Below are 24,321 nucleotides of genomic sequence, written 5' to 3' on the forward strand. Positions count from 1 at the left end.
AATATGAAGGAAATAAAAATAGGTAGGCAGGAAGGCCAAAATATGTCTGCAAAAAAACTGAAGTCTGGTTTTGAAATGCCTGCTCCCACCATTTCAAGGCTAAGAATAACGGAAGGAGTCGGGAATTCTGGCTCTGCCCCAGGGTGTGAGAACACTTGGATGCAAGAGCACATGGGTGTCTAGGCCACACCCAGCGCTCTGGAGCTAGTCAGAAGTGTCAGGGGCCTTTAGAGAAACGAATGAGCAGCTGATGAAGAAATGTGGCTGCTGACAAGCAGGAATTAGCTCTATAAAACATTTCAAAATGTCAGCGATAGAAATGCAGTCCATGGCTGCCCAGTCAAGAGGGCAGAGCTGCCCACACGTGGCTGAGCTCCTCTGGCAGGGGCCCAGGCCCACGTCACACAGCTTCCATCCAGCTGGACCTTGGGACAGGACCACAGGGCAAGGCAACAAAGAACTAACAAAAATGGATTGTGTCCAGCTTGTCACTTCAACTCAACTATCTTAAACATCTGGGTTTTTCTGTGACATCTTGTTATAGGCTGAATTGTGCCCCACCACCTCCCCAACCCCAAAATTCATACGTTAAAGTCTTAACCATTAGACCTTAAAATGTGACTGTATTTAGAGATAGGTCTTTAAAGAGGTAATGAAGTTACAGTGAGGTCGTTAGGGTGGGCCATAGTCCAATATGACTGGTGTCCTCATACGGAGAGGAAATTAGGCCCCAGAAACGTACAGAGGGAAGATCACGTGGAGACGCAGGGAGAAGATGGTTGTCTACAAGCCAAGGAGAGAGGTCTCGGAAGACATCAACCTTGCTGACACCCTGATCTTGGACTTCTAGCCTGTGGAATTGTGAGAAAATAAAAGTTTAAGCCCCCTAGTCTGTGGTGCTTTGTTATGGCAGCCCAAGCAGACACACACACACCTGCTCCACTTGTTCAGTGTGTTTAATAAAAGTGGACTGAAGCTTTCGTTTGTTAGAAGGAAACAGAGGGGATGTGACAGCTAATTTCACATATCTGAAGCACAGCCTCACAGACGAGGAGGAGGTCACCTGGCTCTCGGGAGCCTGAGGGCACTGAGGAAAGGGCAGATCCTGGCTGACAAGCCAGGCCTTAGGAAAGCTCTTCACACTCATTGTAAGCCCTACAACAACTCTGAGAAGCTGGCTTTGTTACCCCATTTCACAGATGGGTAAGATGGTTCTTAGAGACAGTCAGTATCTTGACAAGGATGTACATGCCTTCAACGGCAGAAGGGAGGTAAGAACCGGGTTTGTCTGACTCCAAAGCTCATGCTCCAACCAGAACCAAAGATATAAATTCTGGGAGGCAGGTGTCCCCTCTAACAATCTAGCTCTCCAACAACCAGAAGGGATAACATGAGTGGCAGGCAGTCCGCTAAGCAGAGGCATCCAGGCAGGGGCTGGAAGACAGGGGGTGCAGAGGGCCATGGTTTCCAGTCCTGTGTCTGCTCCAACACAACCTGTATCCTACCCCCCCCACACACACACACACAGGCACATGCACCTAGGGAGGAGACGATCTGAATCGCCGAGGGGAGTACAATTTGAAACTGCGCCTCCGAGTGATTCTAGTCTGTGATTCCTAGAGGTGTCCCAGTTGGGAATCCTCATGGAAGGAAGTTGGGTTGGATGCTCCCAAAGACTTTTCTAAGCCCTGAAAGTCCACACTGGTTTTTTTTTTTTCAAACTTTTTTTTATTGAGTTATAGTCATTTTACAATGTTGTGTCAAATTCCAGTGTAGAGCACAATTTTTCAGTTATACATGAACATACACATATTCATTGTCACATTTTTTTTCTCTGTGAGCTACCACAAGATCTTGTATATATTTCCCTGTGCTACACAGTATAATCTTGTTTATCTATTCTACATATGCCTGTCAGTATCTACAAATTTTGAACTCCCAGTCTATCCCTTCCCAACCTACCCCCTCACTTGGCAACCACAAGTTTGTATTCTATGTCTATGAGTCTATTTCTGTTTTGTATTTATGTTTTCTTTTTTTTTTAGATTCCACATATGAGCGAACTCATATGGTATTTTTCTTTCTCTTTCCGGCTTACTTCACTTAGAATGACATTCTCCAGGAGCATCCATGTTGCTGCAAATGGCATTATATTGCCGGTTTTTATGGCTGAGTAGTACTCCATTGTATAAATATACCACATCTTCTTTATCCAGTCATCTGTTGATGGACTTTTAGGCTGTCTCCATGTCTTGGCTATTGTAAATAGTGCTGCTATGAACATTGGGGTGCAGGTGTCTTTTTGAAGTAGGGTTCCTTCTGGATACATGCCCAGGAGTGGGATTCCTGGGTCATATGGTAAGTCTATTCCTAGTCTTTCGAGGAATATCCATACTGTTTTCCACAGTGGCTGCACCAAACTGCATTCCCACCAGCAGTGTAGGAGGGTTCCCTTTTCTCTACAGCATCTCCAGCATTTGTCATTTGTGGTGAAAGTCCACACTCTTGAACATCCCTGGAGCCTCGGCAGGACACACAGCACTCTGGCTCAGCACCTCCAGGACACTCCCCAGAGCCAACACCCTGGACCGACCTTCAGTGACCTCAACCTCTTTTTGCCCAAACACAGTGATCTGGCTGAAGAGAGCAGCAGAGAGTGCCCAGGAATGCCCTTGGCAGGTCAAGACCAAAGCCCCACGAGGCAGGACTCAAAGGGCGCTGTGTTTATTCTCACTTGGTCAGATCCAGGCAGGAGAGCGAGGAGCGGCTGGGCTGATGGGTCGGCACAGCCCCCATTCCACTCTGGCTGAGGCAGGACAAGTCGTTCTGCCACCATGGCCCTGCCAAAGAGCTGATGACGAAGGCCAGGCTGATGGCCCAGGCCCTGCAGTCCTCTGGTTCCAGCCAGGGTCACTCAGGCCCCCAGGGAAGCCCAGCGTCGGCCTGAGGCAAAAGAAGAAAGGGCGGGAGCCCGGCCAGCAGGACAGGGGCTCAGTGCCCAGGCAGCCCGGCCCACCGGTCCTGTTCTGATCCGGGCCTTGGTGCTGGGAACTGCACCTCACCTTCATCCACCTCTCTTTCCTGTTTCCTCTTTCCCTCCTTCCCACTTCCTCCGAGCCTGGGGCCCTTCATCCTTTTCGGTTCTCTCTAGCACCTGCTCCGGGGGAGAGAGACTTGAGTCTGAACTGGCACCCGGGTGACAGAGAAGTTTCACTCCAGGTCTCAGCTGTAACTTCTGCAGGGAAGCATTTCCTGACTCACCAAGACTGGGTTACAGGCTAGTCTCCTGTGCTCCTAAAACCTCTTAGATAATATTTATGACACAGTCTTAAAATTATCTGCTTACTTTCCTTCTGTTCTACTAGACTATAAGCACCTTGAGGGTAGCAATTGTCTTTTTTACAGCTGTATTCTTAATGCCTGGCATGAGACAGACACTCAGATGGTGTTGGTTAAATAAGTGGTTGAAGACAGAAGGAAATTTTAAGGGATACTGAAGACCTCTCCACCCAAGCCAAAGCCCATCCTCTTGAAGTCCTACCTCGGGCACTTCACTTTTCCCTCTGGGAAAGTCGGGAAAATTCTGATTCACAAGAATTACAGGAGGGAATTCATCTATGAATGCAAAGGATGCGCTGGCCTACCAAGAGGAGAGAGGACTAGCAGCTTGGGGGTCTCCTGGCTGGCAGGGACAAGTCAGCAGCTCACAGGCACCTGACGAGAGAGGGAGGGAAGGGGGCCCAACAAGGGAGGGAGGGAGGTGAGTCCACATAAGTCCAGGGGTAAGAGGGAAGTCCCAAAGCCAAACACCACTAATCAAACACCTCAGCCCTCTGACCCCAGCCTCTGCCCATGCGAAGCTCCCAGGAGCACAAGTGACTCTCGATCAAGAACACGTGTAGCTGCCACAGTCCCCCCCAACCCCAGCCAGGACCCACAGCCCTGGGAAAGCAGGGATGTGGGATGACCTTGTCCTGTCCTGTCCTGTCTCCTCTCAGGAGCTCCCACTTTAAACTCTGCAAGAGCCTAAACTGCACGGGGTAACTGATGAGATACAGACAGACAGCACTTGAGGGACTCAGACAGCCCTGTGGTCTGGGGGCCAAGTGAGGCTCCCTCAAAGATGGGCCTGGGTCTGGACCTTGTTGGAGGGGTAGGAATGGAGATGGGTGGGGAACCCCAGGCAGGGTTAAGAATGTGACAGGTGTGGTACACTCAGGGAGTTGGATGAGCAGCAGGGCTGTGGAGAGGCAGGGAGATGCTGAGAGAAGAGGCCAGAGGGGATCTGAAATGCTTGGAAGGATGGTGGTCGCAAATGCACTTGGGTTGGACTTTGGTACCAGGACTACCGGAGGCCCTAGGATATACTTTCATCATCTGAAAGGAACTTATCGCTGTTGATGTTGACCTTGATCACCCGGCTAATGTCATGCTTGTCAAGTTTCTCCAGGAGAAGTTTTCCCCTTTCCCAATGTCACCCTTTGCAAGGAAGTTACTATGCCGAGCCCACACTTAAGGGACGTGCAGTTATGCACCACCTCCTTGAGGGTGGGGTATCTACATAAGTTATGTGGAATTCTTCTGCACAGAAGATTTGCCTGCACTTTCCTATTTATTTTTGTATTCAATCACTTATATCGGTAGGAATTCATACTTATTTTATACTTTGGGTTATAATCCAAGACTACTTTATTTTCTTGCTCCAATTGTTCCAGCTTTGGGAGCCCTTTCAGTTAACTCCAGTGTTCCTTTGATACCCTAAAAGATGCTCTCCTGCCCCTGGCTCCCTTTCCCTGAGTACATTGACAGGAAGATAGGACAGTTGACATTGAGACTGAACCACAGAGATCAAAACCCTTGCTCCTTCAGCCTCCACAAGCCATTTTATCATGATGCTCCCCCCCCTTAGAGCTGCTGTGTGTGTTTGCTGGAAATGATGTATCTGAAATGCTTAGCACAGTGCCCTGCTCATAGGAAGTTTTCCCTAAACAGGGCTGCATTGTCTCTGAGCACTTAACTCTCTAGAACCTGGCCCTGAGTTCTAAAGAAGCCAGAGAGAAAAACCTCTTTCTCCAAGCATTAGAGCTTGGGCAAGCTCTACATCCCTCATGCTAGAAAAGATCCCCAGTTAAAAATTACCTTTGCAACATCCATACCTCAAATAAGGTTGTTTCCAAATATTCACCACATAAGTGAACTGTCCAAAAGACAGCTAACTGAACCGACTTAGCCCCGCAGCTTTTTCTGCAGTGGGCCAGGGTGGGTGGATGTGCAGTGCGCACAGACCTCCACCAGGCAGATTCTGGACCGTGAAACTGGTTGCACAGCACATCATGTGACCCTGCAAACGAAAGGGTGTTTCCTCGCCTCCACTACTTTTCAGCTCCCTGGAAGTCCAAGCCCTGAGAATAGTGACTTCCTAGCCACAGAAGGACTCTGAATCAAGGTCAGGTGTCACCCTCAGGCCCGAACACCTGCTCACACCTTCTGAGACTGGGGCTCAGCCCAGCCCACCCAGAGCCTGGCCTTTTCCAGAAGGAACATGAGGGATATCTTTCTACAGAAAGGGATAAAAACTTCCCCCACTCCTTCCTTCTCCCCGCCATGAGGTAGCCCTGGGGTGTGGAAACAAAGGAGCCAGCTGGTGGCCGCCGGGCAGGAGGAGGGGACCTCTTCATCCTGGCCCCGCTGGTGGGAGTCTTCCCTCAGGCAGGCTCTCTCGGGCTGCAGGTCCATGCACAGGGACTGGTCAGGGGCTGCACTTGGTGCTCTGCTGGGAAAGCTTGCTTTGCCTCACTGATCTCTATTCACCCACCAGGCTTTTACTGAGTGTCTACTCCATGCCAGATCTTGAGCTGGGTGCTGGGTGCTGGGTTCAAGGGAAGCACCAAGTCTAAGTGGATTATGGGCTTTAGGTAGCCGTAGCTGATTTTTTTGAGTACTTATGTGGCAGAAACCAAACTAAGCACGTAACATGTAATTAACATGTAACTAATCTTCACTATTAACCTATGAAATCATTACTACTACTGTGCCCATTTTATAGATAAGGAAACTGAAGCACAGACCAGCTAAGAAGCTTTTCTAAGGTCATAGAGTGTCAGGTGGTGCTCTGGGAAGCAGATGCCAAGATAAGTTAGAAATGCAAGAGATTTATTGGAATAAACCCCTGTGAAAGATAAATGGAGCATGGGGGAGGGGAACAGAAGCATCAGGGAAGTCCTCAAACTGCAATGCAGTCTTGACACTTGTGAAAGGAGGAGGAGGAAGAAAGATTGGGTAGAAGCACCTCAGACTACAGTGCATATCTGAGAAAATCTCAGTAGCCCAATAGTACAAGGACTGCCCACAGAGGGTCCCACGATGAGCAGAGGTGTCCAGGCCCCAGCATCCCCGCTGTACTCAGCCACTGGCTGGGAGATGCCCAGGCTGAGAGCAGCCTGGGCTCAAACACCATGAAAGACCCCAGAGGTGTGGCAGCTGGAGGGCGTCAGCTAACTGCCCTCCTTGCAGCTCTTCTGCAAGTGCTTTCTTGACCAGAAGTCTGAGCAGCCGGCCTCCATGGCTGCCACACCAAGAAGCCATGGCTCAAACCAGGTCTTTTGCTGACTCCAGAACCCACATTCTTTTCCATTATGCTAGACTGATAAGCTCATAGATGATTAGGTCTCTGAATGCTCTCTGCAAAACTTATGAGTCAGTCAGTCAGTCAGTCAACAAGCTTTGGAGCCCAAATGTGCACTCATCCTCATGTGTGTAAAGACAAAGCCTGGCCCCTGCCTAAAGGAGATTCTAGGCTGGGGAGGGTCACAGACTGACAAAAACAGGTGCTGAGATGAGCTGAACACAGTCCCTGCCTTCAGAGAGGTCACCTTCTAGACGGAAACAGCAACCAGACAATTCTAAGAGTGAAACAATGTGTGAGAAGTGGAGGCACAAGGAAAGGAGAGCCTTAGCCCAGTTCTGGAGGTGGTACGGAAGGCCTCCTGGAGGAAGAGGCTTCTTAATGGACACCTGGAAGGTGACGAGGCACTGGGTGGAGGAAGAGGGGTGAATGTGGGAGAGGAGCGTGTGTGTTTCTCAGTGGGGCAGGGGGAGAAAAGGAGAGGGAAAAGCTGAAGAAACAGCTTTTCTGGAGGGAGGAACAGCATCAGCAAGGGCCCACGGAAAGGTATGGTGTAGTCTCAGAGCCACCAGTTGTTCTGGAAGGCTGCGGGGAAGGAAGGCAGGCAGGAAAAGCAGGGCAAGATAGCGAGCAGCCCACTAAGGCCTCGTCCCGAGGCGGCAGAGGGCGGTGCTGCAGCAAAGGGCTAAGACGTGTGGGGTGGATGCTCCCTGCAGCGAGGGCGACCAGTGAGAACAGGGCAATTCGGGAAGGTCCCCGAGGGGTTGGGAAAACTTGACAGGTTTTCAGCGAAAATGACTCCAATCAAGAGGAGTCCCCATGAGGGTTCACACAGCTATACTCCCCACAAGCAAGACCTCGACTTCATCAGAAGATGTGGGAAACGGAACTGGCGACTCTATTCCTTCATCTCCACCCTCTGAAGGGAAGTTTCTAAGGAATATTGGCTCTTTCTGGCAACGTTAATAATACTGTTGGTTAAAATGTCCCACCACTTCTGTTACTCCACCTCAAATACCCAACCACCTGTTTAATCCCTACATGGACTTCTTAATTAACTCCACATACAAGGCAGCCTCCTTCCAACCTGAACTGTAGTTCTCCAAGTGTATTTTGTTTTATTTTTTTCTCCCTTTTAAAAATTTAAAAAAAAATTTTTTTTAATTTTTGCAGGGCAAGGGGAGGTAATTAGGTTTACTGATTTATTTATTTTTTAATGGAGGTACTGGGGACCGAACCCAGGACCTTGTATATGCTAAGCAAGCACTTTACCACTTACTTATACCCTCCCTGCTCCAAGCATATTTTAGAGTTTAAGTAGCCACAGAACAAGCTCATCTCAAGGTTGTGGATGCTTAAGATTCCTCTGTGATCTTCATATTAACCATTCTCATCATTTATTGTTATGTAAAAAACACTCCAAACTTTGTGACATGAAACACTTATTACTACTACAACTACTACTTTTTATTATTATTATTATTATTATTATTATTATTATTATTATTATTATTATTAATTACTATAATCATCTCCTACAGTTTTGGAGGTTGGCAGACAGTTCTTTCATGCAGTTATAGTGAGATGGGGGCTGAAGCTGGAGACTAATGCCTTCATCACTCAGATACTGGTGATTGGTGCTGGGGCTATTGCCCAAAACACCTGTATGTGGCCTCTCCACATGACCCGCGCTTCCCTGAAGCAAGTGTCCTAAAAAAGGAAGAACCAATCTGAACGTTTAACCACCTTGACAACCTAGCCTTGGAAGCCCAGAGCACCACTCCCCCACACTCTACTGGCTGAAGCAGCGGCAAAGGCCCACCCAGGTTCAGGGAGATGGGACAAAGATTCTGCCTCTTAATGGTGGACTGACAGGTCACACTGCAAAAAGAACATATAGATGGAAGAGATGTTGAAAATACACTCTGCTATAGCTGTAACAATCCTGCCAAAACAGTTGACATTCCTCAGCATGCAAAATGCCCCCGTGCTCTCCCCAAGATCCCCAGGGCTCACTCCATTATGGCATCAGCTTGACCTCTGGGTCCTTTTCATCTAAAGCAGGTCCAGACACCAGTGAGACTCCGTAGGTATGGTTCCTCTTCTACGGTGTCCCCACTAAAGACCTGGAACCACAGTGACACGTTATCTGCCACTCACACACCCAACATACAATGGTGGGACAGGCCCAAGATAACTGCTCTACACACTACTGTTCAAAAAAGGAGAAAACAGAAGGCATCCAGAAGTAACTGGATCAGGGCAAATTCTCAGCTGTACATACAGCAGATCTGAAATGCAAAAATTTACATTTGTCCTTATAAATTTTCATTTTCTCATTCTAAACCCCAAATTAGTAGCTCTTTGACCTGGGGAGTAGTAAGTGGAGGAGAGATGAGCCTCAGGAGTGGGTGAAGGAGGAAATGGAGTATCATCTTGACTCACGTTATGGCCATTTGACTGCACGTGGTCAAGAAGGTTGATGGATTGGGGTGTCTTCACCGCCACGCCCTCCAGGCCCAGCCCACTGGCAAATGACCACACAGCACTAGACTTACGTCTTCTCTAAATAAGCTGGGACATAGACGTCGCTTTGATCCAGTGTTAGTGCCAAGCAGGGAGCACGTGGGTCTAAGGCTGTCAGCAGCCATCTTCTCCATCCCCAGGGGGAAGCCATCTGCAGAATAAAGCCAGCGCAGCGGCGGGCAGAGCCAAGGCCTTGAGTGAACAGAGCCCCAGTGATGCCATTTCAGCCAGACTTCTACCCCAGGACCTTAAGCCGATAATGAATTCTCTACTTCGCTTAAGATATTTTGGGTTAGATTTTTATCACTTGCATCAGAAAGTGTCCTCATACACACCCTTTTCCTCCCCAAGTTCTCTGTTTTCAGCCATGCCTGACCCCCCTGGACTCTCTCCATCCTCCTACAAGAAGGAGGCCCCCTGAAGTGTATACATCCAGCCTCTCATCATGGGCCATTCCTCCAGTTTTTCCAGGCTCTGGAAACAATTGGAAAGAAATCACAGCTCACACATGGCAACTGTCTCTACTCAGACTCAAGCCTGCCCCACCCCCCAACACTGACCACGACAGTGAGCAATCCCCCAAGTGCACACTCACTGCAGAGAAAAGTGCTAGGACGGCCTCACAAGATAGCTGCACGCTCGGCGCAGACCACCCCGGATGCTGCCCTGCCCACGACCAGCCACCCTCTGCCTGTCAGCTCCTCTTCTTTATGACTTGGAAGCTGCTGGTACTGCCAATGTCAGCAGGAAATGGCTCTTTAATCACTGCAAAGTCCCTCCTGATTGTAAAGATTAGATCAACCTCAGACTGTAGGGCCTCCTCTTCCAAGATAACTGGGATTGTGTACGAGAGCGATGAGCAGCAATGAGCAGCGGCCTGCACTCACAGCTTGGTTGGATTACAAGCATTCTAGGCCCATGTGGAACCCAGGGCCTCAGACGGTAGGGGTCTGAGAACAGAAGACTTTAGGCACTAAAGGCTGGGGGTGTGAAGGAGGGTCAAAGATGCTGGATGCAGCAGAAAAGGCTGAGTGGCTGCCATCTACAAGCAAGCAATTTGGGGACATGCTCTCTGATGCCCACCAAACTCCATGGCTTTCCCATTCTGCACTTTGAACCCAGAGCAGCCTACCTATGAGGCATGACCCAGGGGAGAGGCAAGGTATCTCCTTTCAGTCCCTAAATATAAGCCACTCATGTGCATGGACACTCTAGTGGGCTGCAGGCTGCAGCACAGCTGGGATTCACTACAGCCATACCAGCTCCCAGTGTGAAGCTAGAGCTCCACCTCCTCCCTTCTACCCAAGAAAGCCACTGTCCGCTTCAGCTTATTAACTGTTGTCATTAACAAGCCACCTGTGGCACAGCTCACACCAGATTCAGACACCCAATATGGCAGCCATCACCATCTGAGAGGGTGACTCAACCAGCCAATGGTGTGGGCCTGTGTCACGCGTTCATTCCGGCGAGGCCTCCCCTCTGGTGCTGCCTTCAGAGTTTCTTCAATCAACATCACCTCCCTGATGGTAGGTCTTCAGCCTCTGAGAGTGAGCTTGAAGAACAGTGGATCCTCATATATTGGAAATCCTGTTTCCAGGCAGTACCCAGAAGATTCTCTACTGCCCCAGGAGGTGGGGTTAACTGCCTCTTATGACACACTCATTTACTTTTTAAGCCCCTACTGTGCACCAGACACTCTTCTAGTAGTGACCAGCACAAAGTTCCTTGTCTCAGGGAACTTACACTCTGGTGGAGAAAGAAAGACATTAAAAAATAAGCCTAACATGTATGTATATGTATGGCTGAAACATGCTGCACACCAGAAACTGACAAATTGTAACTAACTATATTTAAGTAAAAAATTAATTAATTGACCAATTAAAGAAAATAAACAATAAGGTCCTATGGTATAGCACAGGGAACTATATTCAATATCTTGTAATAATCTATAATAAAAAGAATATGAAAAAGAAAAAAGCCGAATAAATGTGCCCATTAACACAGTACATTATTAGGTAATAAGTGCTATGGAAAAAGACAAAAAGAGCAGGGTAAGCGGGTCAGGCTGCAGAATTAAACAGGGTGGACAGGTTTTGCTTCATTGAAAAGGTAAGATTTGAGTAAGCACTCAAAGAAAGTAAAGAGTTTTTGCCAAAGGGACAAAGAGGGAACAGTGTTCTGGGCAAAGGGAATAGCCAGAGCAAAGGCCCTGAGGCAGAACATGCGTGGCACCCGTGAGAAGCAGCGGCAGCCACTGGGACCGGGACAGAATGAGCAAAGGGCGGGGGGTGGTCAGTGGGGAGGAGACTGGAGAGGAACAAACTGTTCCAACCAGAGGGAACAGGTCCCACCCAAGGCCCAAGATGCAGGACCCTCACATAAGTCAGGCAGAACACAAGTCCCTCATCTGGAGCCCCAGCTACTACCCCTGCAGATTCAAGGCACAAGGGCCTTCTGCTCCTGGTAGCCCTCCCCCTGCCTTTGGTCCCCATCATTCAGCCAGCAGACCCAGGATCCATCCAACACACAGCAGAACAGGATGCTCTCTCTGGCTCCCCATGGAAACCATCCTGCCACACCCCTCCCCCTGGCCCCGCAGCCAATAGGAGGGCTGACAGCTGTGAAGAACTGAAGTACAAAACTCATCAAGTTGAAGTCCTTCCCTCCAACCCAAGCCCAGAAATCTCAGATTACAGATCCAAGCTCCTGGGATCTCCCAGTCAAAAGCTGGCACCCAGGAGGTAGGGGCCAGCCAGGCCCAGGAGGTGGAGTTCTCACCTCCCAAGCAGCCAGGACCCAGCGGCCATCTGGCCAGCCCTCTTGTGGCCAATCAGCGGCAGGCAGGCTCACACCAGGACTGCCAGGGCATCGGGGCTGCAGGAGGCATCTGAGGCAATGCTCCCCAACTGCTCAGGCAAAACTGAACCAGGCCTTCGCAAAGGGGGAAAGAGCACATTACCAAGCCCCAGCTGTGCCAAGAGCTCCTTGGATCCATCTTCTTCCCAAGCCTCACCCTCTCCTTGGTCTCAGCCTGTTACAGCTAATGGCTCTGTTGCCATCCAAGTTTTTTTGCTTGGCAGGGCCCAGTGGTTGGCTGACCTAAACCAGCAGTGACAAGTGGCACTCAGTCTGCAAGTGTCAAGCTCACTGCCACCTTTCAGCAAACCCTTCCTCCTCCTCTTCTCACACACACAGACGGCTTCCATGCCATGGGCAAATCGGAGCCTTGAAACCACTCTCAGAGGCAAGAGGACTAGTGGAAGATGCTTAGATGAGTCACTGGGACGAGGGCAAAGTCACTGGTTCTCTCTGGACCTCAGTTCTCCTTCTTATAAAATGATAGGGTCCAGAAGTCACCATTGGAGGGACTGTTACAGCAATGAGATTACAGATACAGTTTAGTGCTCTGACTCGAGAACAAGGAAGGACTCTAACTGCAGGAGAGAGCTGAGGGAGTCAGAGGCCTGGATCTGAACTGCTACTCAGAGGTTGCTCAAGAAATAAGAGGGAGTGAGAAAAAGAAAGAGAAACCCTCCCGAGAATTACCCTTTGGCTCAGACTCCCAGTGGAGGTAGAGTATGGGACTGAAATAAAGTTCTGAGATGGGGTTTGGAAGCGGAGCGGCACCCTCATTCACTGGGGTCAACTTCAGCAGATTTGGGGGTTCTAGAACTCTGATCGTCAGGAGCACCAGGGGCACAGCTGTGAGTAGAGAGGGTAAAATCAGGGAGTCTCCTCCCTGCGGTAGAAGGTTGATGAGAAGGTAGCTGCAAGAGAGAGGCGAGTCTGAGCCTCCAGCATCTCTGCAGTAGGAAAGCAGGTGGAAGGGACTGACTTTGGATGAGAAGGGTAAAGAGTCTGGTTTTGTACCTGTCTGAAGTTTAGACTGGAAGTCAGGAAAGAGATCAGGGTGATATGTGTTTGGGAGATGTCTGCAAAAAAAGATATAGAAAATGAAATGGAGTGGATGAAAGAGAAAAACATCTAGAAGGCATTTTGGAATATACTGGAGAATGTTGCATTAAAGAGTTGAGAGTTGAAAGAAGGCCAAAGAATGAGAAAAGGAGGCAAAGAAGGGGCATCCAGGGAGGAAGGAAGGGTCAGGGTGACACTGAAGCAGGGCAGCCATGAGTGCTGCTCATCAGACAGTCCTGCCTCCCTTCCAGGAGCCTGGCAGGACTGGCATTCCTGACTCTCCTTTGCAGCTAGTGGACACATATGACTTTTTTTGGCCAACGAGCTGTAAGTGAAAGCAATTGTCACTTTCAGCCAGACAGTTAAAGCTGATGTGAGGCACGCAAGAGCTCCCTCTCCTCGGCTGCAACGACCATGTATGTTCCGGTAGAGGCTGCTCTGCGGGTCCAGGAGCGAGAGGACATGGAGCAGAACCAGAGTTCATCAGGAGTGAGAAGTCAACTTCTTTGCTTTAAGCCACTGGGATCGTTGGTAACCGCAGCACAACTCAGCCTTTGCTGACTGATATGCCAATGGAGGAGTTTCTAGAAGGAAGATGGTGGCCAACAGTGCTGAATGGAGCAGGACCATGAGGACTAGGAAAAGTTGTGGGGTCTGGCAAACAAGTGGACATCAGTGACCCTCATGCTTGGGCTGTGGACACAAAAACCAGACTGCAAGGTGTTAAGGAATGAAGTCTTGAAGGCAGAAGATGTAGACTTATAAATAGTTGGCGGGATGTCAGAATAGAAATGGGATAGCATGAGGGCCAGCAAGGTAAGGGGAAGGCTGACACTTTTATTCCTAAGAGAAGCCAGTGAAGAAGTGAAGGGATAATATGAATGATGGTCTGGTTTGCCCAAGCTCATTACTTCTCTGTCTGGTTGGGAAGCAGAAGAAGGAAGGAACTAGATCTCCTGCACCTGCGATGTTTTCCTTTCCTGATTGCACACTCACTCCAGGAGCTGACCAAGGGTCAAGGGGACTGAGCTGAAATTGGTGGGGGTGGGAGGGCACAGAACAAGAGAGGAGGCTCCTAGAAAAATCCTGGTAGTAGAAGGATGGTGGGGAGAGAGAGGAAATTGATGGAAAGATGATCAATCTCCAGGAAACTGGGAGGTTCAGGAGCCCCTAAGGACTGACCTCCAGGATGTGAGTTTCCACATCCATAAAATGGGGCTAACCCATGTGACACAGGGTCACAGGGAAGGTAAGAGGATGATGCCTGCATACCAGCACCTTATGATCTGAAATGCTCCAGGCTCGTGGAATGGAATCAAGGCTGGTCATCGCTGTTTGGGGTATTTTTACCCAGAGACTTCATCACCTCTAGTTGCTGCCAAGGGGGCTGAACTCCCAAATCAGCCACCAAGGCTTGCCAAGAGGACAATCTCAGGTCTACAGTGGCTGCACACAGAGCTCTCGCATACCCCAGGGTAGGCAGAGGTGGGAGACCCAAGTCCTATTGGTAGCTTCACCTAGTGATTCTGGGCTAGTCAGCTCTCCTTTCTGTGCCCCAAATCCTGACACATCAAATGGGGAAATGGGATCAGACAACTTCTGAGAGAACTCCCAGCTCTGACATTTTAAGGTGTGGTGATTCGATCAGCCCTCCTGCTGTACTACTTAGATAAATAAAACATAAAACTATTTGTAATCAATTAAACCAGAAACAGCTACCATACTATTAAGTAGATGAACAGACATGAAAAAATAACAAAAGAACTAATAACTGTCAAGTGATATTTTGGACCTTTAATCCCTTTGACTCAGTTCTTAGCCCGATGACACACACACTTTGGCCACGTTAAAGCCCCTTTACTGCCAACGAAGGCTCCAGTTGGGCCAGCCAGCCAACAACGTGCCCTCTTGCTGGCCAGTTCAGAGCACCTCTGCCCTGAGTCTGCCTCCAACAAATGGGCTCCAGCTGTCAGATGCCTGCGACAGGCGGTGTGCACATGTCCGCGCCTGCCTGGAACTGCAGCCCACCCCGTCATGGAGGGAGTGGGTCACTGAAGCAGAACACATAAAATTAGCACTTGGGTCTGTGCTCACCCTGAACTTCATCACTGTTACCAAAGACACATGCTGAAACGCAGGAAGAGAAGTCCTAAGCTCTGACCTGCTTTAGCCCTTAGCCCAGTCCCTGTCAATCCACTCAGCTGAAAAGTCAATTCTGAGATATCTCGGGGAAGCTGATACCCAGGGAAATGTCCCCCAACCTCTCCCATCAGTGTGTCATCCAATCTTTCTCTCTCTCTCTCTCTCACACACACACATACACACATACCCCTACTTCAGCAGTGGCCACTAGGAAGTATTAGCCATGGTTCTTGGAGCTGATCCCTTGCCTGGGTTTGATTTTTGTCTTTTCTCTCAGTAGCCTAAATGGGGTCAGTCAAGCTGGAAGACTTGGTCATGAATTAGCCCATACCCATGATAGTGGAACCAATTTCCACTGAAGGCAGCATCCAGGCCCCACCACCTGTCATGGGCCAGCTCAGCTTCTCAGCCCAGTGAAGATAGGATGCGTCTGTCCCCAGGCAGCCCTGTGTCCTTTCCACATCCAGCCCGAGTCAGCTATGGTCTTCCAAGAAAAGTAGAATTCAGGGCCAAGCACACCCCAGCACCCCATGTGCCCACCCGGTCCCCTGTGCAACCCCAGTGGTATGGAGATGAGCCTCATTTAACCCTTGGGTGGGATGAGTGAGGCCTGGGGACAGGGAGGGGTCCTTAAGAAGTCACTAGCCCTAAGGTAGCTCTGCCTGTCCTGATAGGCTGCCCTGAGAGGACCAAGTACTCTGCCTGCATTTACTGAGGAGGTGTGGGGCTGGCAGCTCGCCAGGGGTTCTGCAGACTGAGCTCCGTGAGTCTGCCGCCTGGTGCTCCACACTTAGCAGCACGAGGACGCCGCACAGGCTGGACGAAGGGGTGCCTCGCCGATTTCAGCCACCACAGCATCATCCTGCATCCCACAGGGCCCTGCCTTAGCCAGCCTCCCTCTGCTCATTACACCTGTGCTCCTGGTATGGCAGCGCAGAAGCCACGCACTAGGAGGAGTGCGTGGAGGCCTGGGCGCTCATCCGAGTTCCTTCATACCTGCACAGCCTAAACGAACATCACCCTTCCCCTAAGATGAGATGTTTGGACTGGTCCATCTTTAGGGTCCCAGCTCCCAGACAGACACTTTCCCGTATAAACTCACTTCAGGGGCCAAATTTTACAGACAGGCATAGAGAGATTGTAAATGCAGGGGAGCCCTGGAAGCCCCCGGCCTTCAGCATTATCCTGGCCCCCACCAGAGATCTAGAAATGCCACTAGAAGAGGCTCAAGTCCCGGGGCAGGGCACTCGCCCGGACTCTGCCCTTAAAGGCACCTCCACCAGAAAAGGAAACATCTGGGCAACTTCTATTCACTCATCTCTGCGTCTCTTACTGAAGAAAGCCACACTCCTTCACCTACGATTCAAGGCCTTCAGAATAATCTCATTCTGAAGATTTTGACTCATTTCACTTTTTCATCCTTTTGCCCCAACCTGCCCTACATGTGTCTTCAGCCCAGACTCAGGGGCCAACTGACTCTTCCCTGAGCTTCCTTTCCATCCTCCTAACGTATCTTTTCTCAACGTGAATATCATACGCCCCTTACAGACCAACCTGCTACCCACTAAAGACGGTCCTAAGGGCTCCCATGTGGCATCCCCTCCTGTAAGTGTAAGGGGCTGTTCTCCCCTACAGGGAGGGGTGTCCTCACACTGAAGGGCAGAAGGGAGGAAAGGAGGGCCAAGGAGAGGCAAATGTGGCCTCCACCACAAGAATGTTAAGATGTCTAGGAGGGAATTCCTCTATTAAGATGGAATCCTCTGGTTGGAGTCCGCCTAGAACAAGAAACTGAAAAAACTTAGGCAAGATGTCTGAGAAACTGCCAGCCCCTTGGAACTAGAAGGCAGATGACAGAGATCAGAAGCTATGAACTTCGATAATGTGCTGTAAGAGCCGTGGCTTCTGGAGTCCTCTGTGCCACTGTTCCCTGTTGTTTTCTGTCAGTAATCAATGACTGTCTTCTGAAGTTTCTAGTCTACCTCAGCTTCTCCAAGGAAAATCAGGGTAAACTGAATTCAGGTCGATCCCAGGTCCAGGATGCTCTGGAAGGACAGCTGTGTTTATTACCATGAACAGATCCCATCAACCATGAAATAAGTTGAAAAAAAAATGTAGAAGAATTATCTCTATAAAAGATGATGAGCTGAGTTTTATGGATGAGATCTAGAGCACAGAAAAAAAAATGGAAAATATCTCAATTCCGTTTATGAGGCTAACATAATTTTATGAGGAACCTGGTAAAGATAATATACATATACACATATAATGTTACATACGTAACACTGTATATGTGTATACACATACATACACACACACACATACACACAGGCATACATATCCAGACCAATCTTACTTAAGGGTATAAATGCAAAAATCCTAGATAAAAAAACCAATAAATCAAATCCAGGAGCTATTAAAGGAATAATTCAATATGACTAATGCTATATTTATTCCTGGAATGTAATGATGATTTAAGATTTGTAAGTATATACCAGTCCACATCAATATGTCACAGGATAAAAAAAAGCTGTAAGAGAGTCTAAGGATACATTTTTTGATATAATACTTTTTGTGAATTAAAAAAAAATAACCTTACCAAACTAGGAGGCATGAATTTACACCTGTAATCAACATCCTGTTCATGGTGAAACAATAGGTGCATTTGCATTAAAAATAGAAAAAAGGCAAGTATGACTTCCATCACTATTATGATTATATATTTTCTATTTCTAGCCAATAGCATGAAGCAGAAACATGGTATTTTTAAAAATCCAGGAGATCAAATTATTATTTGCAGAAGATACTACAGCCTACAAAAAAATAAAGCCCAAGAGAAAAACTACCAAAACTAGTAACACTTTAGTATGGCAAATAATTACAAATTAAAAGTACACAAATCTATAGGTTACCTATATGCCGGAAATAGGTAGTTTAAACTTAATAGAAAATACAATGGGGGGGAATGATTTTATTTAAATGAGCAGGGAAATTAATAATAATAATAATAATAATAATAATAATAATAATAATAATAATAATAATAATAAATATAAAATAATTTTAATGAGAAAACATGGAAGGTCTATTAAAAACATTTTAAAAAACTTTACTGTGAAACAGAAGCAGACTTGAAGAAATGCCACGTTTCCGAGGGAAAGCTGAATTTTTTTTTTAAATGCTTTCCCAACCAGTTTTCAAGGTTTGTCACACACAACAAGAGGGGAAGAGTGAGGCTTGCTGGCTGTTTTCTCATGGAGACTCACATCCTCACGAAGGCGGTGTGAGAGAACATGGGAGAACTGGCCCCACTAGCCACGTCCACGTGTAAAAATTTAATTCCCCAGAAAGAGGAAAATTCGTAAGCTTCAGAAACATGATAGAACATAAAACATGATGATAATACTTGAAATCAGCTTCGGAAATTGTGAACCATAAGTTCTCTTTGTTCTGTGACTGTTCAAAAATCACTAGTGATTCATTAAGGTAGAAAATTAAACAAATAAGACTGTGAGTGCCATCTCATGGAGAAAGCAACCAATACGGTGTCCAAGTTATCGTGGTCGCAATCTTTTCCAATCAAGTATAAAGCCTATGCTAGCTCATGTGGCATAAAGCCCCAACAATAAAAAAAGAAAATAGTACGGCGCTACAGTATAAGTTGTTAGCTCAATCACTCAGACAGAATCTACAGCCCTAATATAAACATCTATGAACATATTCCATGATAAAAGTAGCATAGTGCATCCATCAGTGAGGAGAGGAAGGATGAATTAATTAGTAGTAAGGGCAACTGGTTTACTTTTGTGGGGGAGAATAAATTCTCAATTCACTTTTATGTGGAAATAATTTCAGATGAATAAACAGTTTATCTGGAATTAAGTTCATGAAAAACGAATTAGAAGAGAATATAGAAAAAAAGCGGAGAACATTGAAACTCCATGAAAGCAGAGTTTGTTTTGTTTACTGCTGTATCTCTAGTATCCAGAACAGGGCTTGCCACAGAGTAAGTACTCTACAGATTTATTGGAATGAATGAATGAATAAATAAATTAATAAATAAATCTTTTATCCTTTGTAAATTTTCTGGTTATCTACCTTGTCACATTTTCTGCTAGGGCTTTTTTCCCCTTAGTACTATAACTTGTTGTTTTAACTCCCTACATCTCTTTACATACTAAAGATAATAACTCTCTGTCCATTATATTTATTGCAAATAATTTCCCACATTTGTCTTTTACCTTTTCGTTTATTTGAGTTCTTTACATACTAAAAAAAAATTATTTTATAACTTCTTCTGATTGTCATTATCTATAGAAAATCCTTCCCAATCCCAAGTTGCTGAGGACACAGAGCCCACCCTCAGTGGTCTGGTCCAAGTTACTTCAGCTGTGGGGCTACTCCATCCTCTCCCAGGGCCTGGAGACTGGCTTCAGAGGCATCTGATCCGAGGGTTTCCTATCGCAGCCAGACTCTTCCAACCCCGAAAGCTCCCTTTCCAGCTCACTCTTTTGCATAACCACACGGTGAGGTCATCTGTTTAGGACACCATTGTTCCATCACCATGGAGATGATGAGATGTCAAAGCACTGGCAAGAAGCCTCCTGTGCAGGATGAAGCCAAGGAAGAAGATGGAGAGAAGACAGGAAGGACCGGCCCATTAGCCAAAGGATCGAAAACATCCCAAGTAGCTCATGAAGTCATCCTCAGGCACAGTTTCCCAGGTGTCACATCTGTATGGGAAGCAAACCTTCCAGCCCAGCCCAGCACGCAGCGACAGCTCACGGGCAGCACCTAACCTCCGAAGAGGAGGTTCCCGTCCCTTTTAACCTCTGGGGCTTGCAGCTTGACTGTGCTGGCTGACAACCTCCTCTGGAATTCTCAAATTAGTTCTCCTGTTTCTCTCAGAATATAATTCCCTGTTCCCACTCACTTCGCTACATCATCCTTCCCCTCCAGATTCGACTCCTAATCTACTTTCCCCTCTGCTTCCAGGACAACCACTCTAAGGCAAGAATCTGATCGCCTTACTCATCTTCTAAAATTAATGCAGTGATTAACCGTTGTCCTAAGGGAAAAAAATCTAAATTCCTTAGGAGACTATTCAGACCCTTCATAATTTGGCTCCAGCCCCTGTCTCCAGCCAAGCTCTTCACACTTCCCTGCACCCCTCCAACGGTATTCCGCCTGGCACTGGAAAATGCTGCCTCTTCCACCTAAATAACTACCTCTCACTGGCACCAACAGGCTAGACAGAGTCCTGTGAAGGTGGCATATACACCTTCATGTTTTAGATAATGAAGTTTGGGTCCACAGTGGTTACTTAACCCAGGGTCACACCGGTTTTAAGTAGCAGAGCTGGGATTCAAACCCAGGGCTTTCCAACTTTAAAACCACCTGGTCTTCCACTCCTATGGTGACCGCCCATCCCAGTTTGCTCAGAACTGTCCTCATTTAGCACTGGAGTCCCACGTCTTAGGAGACCCTCATTCCCCAGCAGACAGGAATAGCTGACTGCCCTGCCACTACCCCGTGCTGCTGCCTTTTCCTGTTGATGCCGGTTCACCTTTCACTCATGAGTTCCTCCTCTGCCTCCTCCAGGAAGCCTTCCAAGACCACCTTGCACCCAGAGAAGTATACTTCCCCACTCCTGCCACATTCCTGGACCTGCCTCTAGCCTGCAAAGTCACCTATATCAAAATGACGTGTGTACTTATTAGTCTCTCTTGCTGGAGGATGAATTTCTGGCTGTTCAAACCAAGGCCCAGTCATGTCTGTGGTCCCAGGGCATGACATGTAGTAGGAGCTCAATTTGTATTTGTGCAATGAGTGGGCAAATCTGATCAGGGCTATTCTATGGGTAACAAGGAGGCCAGGATCTCCTGAGAAAAGTGGTTTCCAGAAAAAAAATCTGCAGTTAAAAAATTCTGTAGTCTGCTAGTCAGCAAGCATAACCAAAGCATTTGCTCTGCCTGGAACTCACGGACCCTGTTAGATCTGTAGGTACAAATCTGCAGCTGATTTTTAAGCCCAGTGGCATGTTCAATGCCCTCCCTACAAATTGCAGTGAATGGTAGGTCACGGAACAAATTTACACAATTCCCCTGGGAGAGGAGGAGTCAGGGAAGGAGATATGCAGAGTTTACAGCTTTCCAAATGGTTCCTGCTCTGAAGTCACAGATGTGACAGTGTTGCCCCATCACCCCCAGAAGGAAGTGCATCTCCGCCCGCACTGACACAAAACCTCTCCCACCCGCACTGCCCTCTGAGGAGACCTGTCGCCCGAAGAGAAGGAGAATGCAGGTGGCTTTGCTCTAACCTGGACGCTCTGGCCCTGATGAGAAGGTAGACCTGAAACCAGAAGTGACAAAAGAGATGCCCTGTTGTTCGGTTTAAGGAAGAGTCTAGATTCAGGCAAGTTCTGATTTATCCAAACTTGCCCCACTGCTCTGCTGTGCACCTTTCAGAATCAAAACCACCTAACGTGTCAAGACACCAGCATCACTGCCCACTGTAGCATGAGATCTCTCTGTGCAGAAGGGACCGATACTCCCGCCACCGCCTTCCCCTCCCTGCCTTTGCCCCACGATGCTCTCCTCCCACAGCGACCCTCTGGAAGGGCCTGAAGAAGGGAGAGCAAATCACTGTAATTCTAACTCTTGGGAGAAACACAGAAGGGAAAAAGTCAGGGATGAGAAGAGATGATGGAATGGGAAGAAACTGATGCCAAGAAAATTCAGCAGTGAGGCCCACAGCTGAGTGGGCCACCCATATGTTTACATCGATAATCATCAAAAAAAGAATCTGTTTACTGTCCTTCAACATGCACAGCATTTAAGAGTCACAAGTGTTCATGAGCTCATGTTGAGCTCAGCACCCGACTTTTGGGGTCGGGAGGGTCATGATGATTAATCCCACCATGTAGATGGCAAATTTAAGGTGCAGAAAGGTTAAGTGATGTACCAGGTCCACCACTGATAAGAATGGAGCTCACACTTAAACCCAATTCTGTCTTACTCCAGGTTTTATTTATTTAACCAACACTCTCACAGCCGTTATTGCGGTCCAGGTGGTGTTCTCCTGTTCTCTCATTTAATCCTTCTCGTGGCCCCGGGCTCCCCTCTTTGCTCCACTGGCACCTCCTTCAACCCCCTCCCCCGTCTCCTTCCTGCACAACAAATGTCCTGACGGGCATCTTACGCCCAGTGACCATTCCCTGATTTACTGCACAGCCTCCCTGGGAACCAGGTGCAGGTCAGGGGGGCTCTGTATGTCCCAGTTGGGCTTCCGAAGTCCATTTCACCTACTGGAGCAAGTGTGTATTCTGAACACCCTCCGTGGGCCAGGCCTGGGGCCGGGGACCACGGATCCCAAGTCTCAGACCCACCCCCTCTCCCCCACGACCTCGCCCAGTTCACACCCACGTGCCATCTGAATGCCAGCAACCCAGTGAGCCAAGCTGGAACTTCGCGGGAGGGAAACGCGGGAAAGTTCAGGATGCTGGGAGAGCCTGACAGGGAAGAGGGGGGATTCTGAGGTCAAACACAAGACAGGCTCAAAGGATTACATCCAGTACCTTGGTTGGCAGGAAACTGAGGTACCCACCAGACAAGGAAGTGGTTTGGGCATTTGTGATGGCATTTCTCGTTCACAGCACAAGATGTAAACATCCATTCGGCAAGACGAACAACCTCTCGCCACATTTGGAAGAGTTCTTTTCACTGAATCCCATTGGCTTTTAAAACTTTTTAAAACACATTATGACTTTCCAGCTCCTTTAAAAGAGGTTAAAGCAGATGGGCACACAGACAGGACAATGGTGTCTCTCCTGTAACAGCAGAGCAAGGAAACTTCTACAGCGACTCTTGCCCACCTGTGGGGGCTGAACTCCCCTTCTGCCAGGGCTCTGTCAATTCCCCTTCCCCCTTTAAAGCTTCCTTGGAAAAGCTAACACTAAGCCAGGCACTGGGATGGCAGAGTTAGTGATGGCTACCAGGCTAGGGCCAGCCAATCCTTGGCAGGCACAGGGTGCATGCTCGTTTGGAGGGCAGCCCCCCTCCAATCTGGTCCTAGGACTCGGCTCACCATAGACACAGCACTGAGTGAGCCTCATGGTCCCCCAAGCTTCCTTGGTTCAAAGAAATACAATCTCCCTTGCTCCAGGGGAACTCTCCGCTCAAACAGGGGGAGAGTTCAGTCATGGGTGGGGAAAGCTCGCCAGGCTTCATTTCTTCCCCACAGACCCCCCTCCCCAGATAGCCACCGTCTCCCAGGGAAGCCCACATGGAGGGGCTGGACCTTTTGAAAGGACTCTCAGGCTGTCCAGAGTCTGAGAAACATTCTGCTACTCTTCTGGCTCTGCCATAATCCCTTTCTGATTTCTCCAGCTGCTGGAGATGGGGGTATAATGATTACCCCCACCCCAGCAGCCAGGCCCTAGGGCACAATGGTCACAATCACTCTCCAAGCACTTGTGCCTTAGAGAGCTAAATTTTTAAAAAGTAAAAATCATGTAGAGAAAGTATTCATCTGCAAATAAACTATCCACCCACTCCCACGGGTGGGCATTTGCATGGCTGTGGATTACCCACAGGCTGGTGAAGGACCCCGGAGCTGCCCTGTCCTGGCATCATCAGGGGAAGGGTAGAAGGTGAGTCTGGTTAGTCTCAGAAGGCTGCTCCTTTCTCTGGAGCCTCCCTCCGGGTGACTGGAGAGCAGGTTCCTGGAAATGGAGGACCACACCCCTCGGGAAGAAGCAGCAGGAGCACCACGGGGGATGCTCCAGGGCGGGGCACCTTCTGCCTGCAGGTGAGGAAGGGAGGGCTGGTGTCTGTGCAAACCGGGCCTCAGACATGCTGCCTGCTGGGACACTGATGTGATTTCTGAAGCACGAGAGAGGCTACAAGACTCCGCCACGCCCACCAGCATTGATGATGGAGAATTCCCCAAAGAGGACTGTGGCTTCCTGCTGCCGGGAAAGAGGCAAGGCAACTTACGCTTTTCCTAAAGGAGAATGAGTGGCTTCTCAGATTCTCAGAAAGCAGATTTTATTCATTAGGAAGTGGAAAACTCCAGAATAATGTCAAAGAGGACCATAAAGTAGACAAAAGAAAAGC

At 48.3% G+C, this 24,321-nt stretch overlaps 1 long non-coding RNA gene across 1 annotated transcript; it reads left to right on the plus strand.

Moving 5' to 3' along the window:
- Nucleotides 1-726: 726 nt before the first annotated feature.
- On the plus strand, nt 727-23,890 carry LOC116668843. Its single transcript, XR_004326037.1, has 3 exons — nt 727-802; nt 10,131-10,137; nt 23,879-23,890. It is a non-coding gene; the product is annotated as an uncharacterized LOC116668843 (long non-coding RNA).
- The last annotated feature ends 431 nt before the right edge of the window (nt 23,891-24,321 follow it).

The sequence above is a fragment of the Camelus ferus genome, chromosome 15, assembly GCF_009834535.1.
Source record: "Camelus ferus isolate YT-003-E chromosome 15, BCGSAC_Cfer_1.0, whole genome shotgun sequence".
Taxonomy (NCBI): Eukaryota; Metazoa; Chordata; class Mammalia; order Artiodactyla; family Camelidae; genus Camelus; species Camelus ferus.